The sequence below is a fragment of the Acanthopagrus latus genome, chromosome 8 (assembly GCF_904848185.1).
Source record: "Acanthopagrus latus isolate v.2019 chromosome 8, fAcaLat1.1, whole genome shotgun sequence".
Lineage (NCBI taxonomy): Eukaryota > Metazoa > Chordata > Actinopteri > Spariformes > Sparidae > Acanthopagrus > Acanthopagrus latus.
In genome coordinates, this window is record NC_051046.1 from 14,721,869 (window position 1) to 14,727,868 (window position 6,000).

The window sequence follows — 6,000 nt, forward strand, 5'->3', positions numbered from 1 at the left end:
TGAGTCTCGGCGATAGAGAGTGAGCAACCAAACGTTTAAGTGTCGAGGAATTTCCCCATTTTTCTCCTGTCCAGAGATGGTATCTGCGTTTGACAGAAGAGGGCTAGTCTACATGTCTCTTGGGCACGAGAAACCAGAACCCATTATTTAGGCGAGCGCAGAGAAGCAGTGGACCTTCAGGGAAGTGATTGATGTGTGTTAACCCGGTCAAATGCAGGGTTATGGATCAGCGCAAAATGGGACATAAATCACTCCCAAATGGTCGTACCTACCATTGTTAGATCAGGCTGATACACTCTGCTCTTTCTGAGGCCATTATGAATGCCCAGAATATGTTGTTGTAAATCTATTCCGTGGGCATTTTTTTGATAATAGCAGTAAAACAGCAGAAGTTAGATTATGGCGCACTTGTTGAGGAAAACAGTGCCCTCCATTTTATTTATTTATTTATTTTCTGAGTGTCCTCCAAATACAATTTACATGATTAAAATACAGTGAATTTTGACAATAATTTCACATTAACAACCAAAGTATCAACCTGAAATCACCCACTTCACTGTAAATGTACCAGTTCTGACAATAATAGTTAACCATTTGTTCTTTATTTCATAAAAAAAATGTTTCTATTAAAGCAACATGTAGAAAAGTATTAGAATATTAATCAATACCTTTCCCACAATTTGGACTTTGAATTTGATGGTGACAAAATACAGAGATGACTGTATATTAGTTTTGTTGCCAGCATTAAGAAATGTTGATTTTGTTGTCCAACACAGCAGCATTACTTCTGTCAGGGGTCAGTTAAGGTGGTAAAGCAATGTTGTATATTTGTGGAACTGTTAAACAGGAGCCGGGGTCCCTGAGACCCCAAACAGAACTTTAACATGCATACATTGCATTATTCGATTTAGTAACACTGGTTGGGCTGTTGTCTCTTGAAGCGTCCCCTCTAGTCTGGTCCTCTGCTGAGGGAAAACAATTGAGTAAATGGAAAAACGGACGTAATCTATTCTGAGCCACCTTGACAAGAATCCCTTCGCAACCGCTGGTGTCTGTTTTCCACTGAACACATTCAGCATGTCGCTTCTCATTCACACACAACGCGAAAACCCCAAAATGCTGAAGCCACAAGACAGAAAATGTGGGATTTTTTTAATGGAAGGATTTCAGTTGCTTGTATGGTCTCTTGTGTCATCACATGACAGGGTGTGTGTGTGTATGTGTGTGTGTGTGTGTGTAACTGGATTGTACTGTACCACGCGGGCTTCTTGTCAGTGTGAAATGCAGGCGAACAAAGGCGACATTCTGTTAAGGGGTATAATGTACCCTGGTGACGTGAGCCACAACAGTGTGTAAAAATCTCCAGAAAGCTCTTTTGATTGGAGTGCTAAGCTGTTAAAAATAATTAGCTTTTCCCCCCCCTCCTCTCCTCTTATCCAGTGTCTTGCCCGCTAGGTTCACACACAAAAGAGCGGCAGCGGCTCGCAGCTACAGCCGAGTCTGGCCTTTGCCTCATTCACTCTAACTATGCTGACATGGGGCAACATTTTCCAGGCTGCTTAACGGCCTCCAGTTTTACAATGGGAAAGTATTTTCTGCAACCAAAACACTGCCACTGGTCATAATGTGTGCATTACCTAAATGACTGTCAGCAGGCTTTTATGACTGTTTTGCTTTGTTCACTGTGAGAACTAGAGCTTTACCCCTGCAAAGAAAGGAAACTTCAGCCTCAATAATGGCAGCAGCGTATGATTTGTCAAAATATGTCTTGCCTTATTGCTCGGAGTCTCAACAAAGATCCCCGAGCAGACATTCAAATCCGTCAGTGAGTGTGTTCTGTTCACTTCTGTTAGCATTAATGTGCGATTCACACCAGGGTCTCACGTTCAAACGGTGGGAGTCGATTTTTCACCACGCCACATGTGCCTATGAGGTATTGGCACATACATGCAGACCCCAGGGGGCCAGACACCAACACCCCCACCACCACCCCCCACCCCTCTTCATACCTCCTCCAGTTGGACCATGCCTGTCTCTGACAACATACCACCCTGCCATGTGCAGCGAATAGGTGGTCAGCTTTGGACCGAGGCTGCCGTCCGCCACACATCGCACGCAGCTGTTACAAAATGGACACTCTAGACGTGTAACATAATACCCAAAAATGACCTCATTCAGTCTCAGCCAGTTAAAGTCAAAGCTGACATGATTTCCTTCAAAAGCGCTGGCAGCCGAGCTGACAGTACAGTCTATAATGCCTGTGAGGGCAAAGTGCCAACAGCTTCAGAACTACTGATAGCCCAGTTGGCAGCGGAGATAACTGTGTAATCGTGTGTGGTTTATATGAATTTTGAAGCAGACATGGTGCATCAAAAGATGAAAACCGATACTGTTCGAGGCCAACTGCTCCACTATAGGGTGGATGGATGGGTGGATGTGTGTCAGTAGTGTGTGCATGTGTGAGGTGATTCCAGCAACCTTCTGCTACTGAAACAGCTTTCGGTGTTGTGAGAACATCTGAATTACAAAGCCTGATGGTTTCGGCTCATTGTTTATGTAGTGGTACATATTGCTCCCTTGGGGGAAAAAAAAAAAAAAAAAAAAATCATGCATGTAACACTGAAAAATCCCAGAACATATTGTCATTACCTGATGATAAAACCACTTGAATTAATCAAATCAGACTCACAGCACGCAGCATTTAATGTCAGACATTGACATCTCACAAACACAACAAAGGTAGTGATATGACACATGGGGTGGATTTTAGAATTTGAAGGAATAACTAATGAAAAAGTAAGCTCATTAACTGTGGTCACTGTTGAAGCTGTCAACAGGGAACCATGAAAGGAAGCCATTTAATGGTTCACTGATGCTTTACCACCATCTACTGGCTAGCGACAAAAGATGCAATACCAAGTTCACAGAAAACTTCAGCGTGTCACCACATTCAGCTCCATTGGAAGTAAGTGAGGATGATTTAAACTACAATAGGAAGATAAACAAAAGTGTAAGAGTGTTCATGCACTTCACCAAGAAGTCTGCGATCGGGCCATCACAATTAACATTTTCTGACCTGTTTACTCAAAAATCAGTAGACTTTTCTTTGTATATGCATTTCTTTCTTTCTCGATGGCTGAGCTCCATTTAGCTGTTTAGTGGAACAAAACTGGAATAAGATTAAGCAATATTCTTTGTGGTATCGGTGATTTTCCCGCATTGACCAGTGTTAATGTATGCTGCGAAAAAGGCGTAATTCCAAGGCAGCAGGTGCATCAGTCAATACTGTCCTATGTGAGCTAACCGCTGAGAAAATGTTCCAGAAAACAATCAAACCACTTTTGCTGCAGTGTCTCCTTTAGTACAGTTTTCCCGTTGGTGATAATGAGCTAATGCTGCGAGCCAGCTGGTTCACCAAAGAGACATAATACACAAATTTATAAACACAGTATAAGTATATGACTGCTCGGCTGTAGTTTTATGCTTGCTCTGACTTTTTTTTGTTGCTAGAGCAAGCACTTTTTTGCAGCACTGTACATCATTATTTTATTGTTTGTGTGCTAAATTTTCTCCACAGACTTTTCACTTCGTCTTTGTCTCATTCAGTTCTGCTCTTAAGAACTGAGCATAACATATCATAACCCATCACAGCTGCACAGCTACAGCAGAGGGAGGGAATGTAGGATCTCGCTTGATGCAATAGGGGTCACTGTCTGCTCAGTTGAAGGACGTGTCTCTTTGTGAAACTAGTTGGATACCTTTGAGAATATTATTTCCAACAAATATCATAGGAAGTAATGGTGTGTTATGAGAGCCTTATATACATTTATTCATAAAGGACATGGTAATATTTTAGGATTTAAGTTAAATTAGGATAACATCTGTAGATACACTACGTCTTTTGAAGCCATATAGGATATTACATTGTGGTCTGACAAGAAAACAAACAAGAATCTGATATATAGTTCATTGAAATTGTGAAATGCCACTTACAACCTTTGCCGTTTGTCTGGATACATGCTCTCGACTGCAGGTTGCAGCTGCAGATTGCAGTGGAATGTCTGAGCTGTTACCTCGGAGCAGACTGCGCTTCATGGTAAACATCAATCATTAGTGTCTTTTATGGGGATTCTCTGCACAGGTTTGTGTTTTTTTTTTGTTTTTTTTTTCGCCTCAGTCATTAAAGAAGTCTGGTTTATGCTCACAGCAAGCAGGCCAGGGGAAGCGTTTCTCCTTACTTGTCCATGGCCTGGAGAGTTGGGAAGTTTCACTGGAAAACTGCTTTTGATGGGAGTTGTTGTCATGCTTCAGGACTCCTCCAAATCCTGAGATTAGATTTTTGAGAAACAAGGCAGGCTTCTGGCACGAAATCAAAGCTGTTCTTGAGGGACCAAAGTATCTGTTTTCATTTAAGCTATCTCTGTGCAATGAGCCCTGGAAAAGTGGCCTTCATATAAACAGTTTGCCTTTTGCCGAAGTACCTGCACCTTTATTATCGTCATCCTGGTGACATAGGTACTTTCCACCTCTTGAAGTTTCCAAAGCTTACACGAAACTTACCTCATTGTTTGATTTGACATAACAATTTGATGAGTCATCGGGCAGTTGACAGCTGCAGCTGTTTCCAGAAGTGGAGAATATGTGTACTTCACTGAGAAATGGACTTTAAAGGTGTTTGCTTTGTTTATGTGTCTCGTAAGTGGAGCTGAACTCTAGAAAGCCATGTTGTGGAAATGCAACCTGCACCTCTAAGTGAATCCACATGGCTCTGGTGAGCACAGGCACCCACCCAGCGCTGACCCGCTGCCCTTCTCTATCAAGCAATTGGTGTCTTTGTAGTCGAGAGCAACTTTGCTATGGTGATAACAAAAATTTGTTAAAGACACAATTGTGTTTTAAGCCTTGTTTTAATGTATTTACGTAATAAACCTCCCTCACTTAATGGTTGACCCACACTCTGCAGAATGATGTGTGTGAAGACTTTGACGCAAGAAAGCTGTTTTTAATTGGCTGAAGGCGGGGGTTTTTGTCTGTGGTTATCTTAGATTATGCTTACAGTTTAGATGTGAACATACGAGTGCAGTTTAGTGACATCAGTTGATAATCTTTTTTCCCGGAACCTGGCGGACAGAGTTATGTAGGAAGTCAGTTAATTAAGGGGACATGGGACACTATTTTTTTATTTTAGAAAACAATGCTGTTTTTTGGCTTGTCTGTGCCTGTGCCCCACCATTAAGTATCCGATTTTGCAACCAATAGAAATGATTCTGGGCACGCCTAATTTAGAAGAGCTAAATGTTAAAAGAAGCGTGCTTACAATGACAATTCTGAAGTGCTGATTGCAGGTATTTTCAACATCTTCTTTACCAAATGTTTGACAATTCAGCTGAGGTTAAAGGGAATGGAACTGGCATCCATTTGCACATAAACCGAAGTATTAGTCAACCTACAAATTTGACCTAATGACAGCTTCAAGAAAAATGCAGATCCTTAAGTCCCAAAAGATGATCTTTTTTAATACTGTGCAAACAACTCATTGTCTCCTCTGTGCATTAGTTTCTTTCCTGTGTGCACATGACAGAAAAAATGATCACCTCAGTTGACTTTTGGGTTTCCATAAAGAAAAGTCTGAACATCTCTGACTTGATTACACCTTTCCTGATGCCAACATTAATATCTGTGCCTAATTTCATGGTAATCCAGCCACTAATTGTTGCAATATTTTGCACACACAGAAAAAAATTAAATGTCAACCTCATGGTGGTGCTAGAGGAAACATTTAAGATCAAGAAAGTCAGTAGGATTCATCCTCTGGGGACCCTGAGTGTCCGTACAAAATGTCATGGAAATCCATTGAATAATTGTTGTAATACTGCTGGATCAAAGTGGTGATCCAATGGAGTGACACTGCTGTGCCCAGAGTCATGCCGCTACTTAAGAGTAAAGTGTCAATATTCAAAATGTTTATGCATTTAAAATAATCATAAATACACTTGTGAG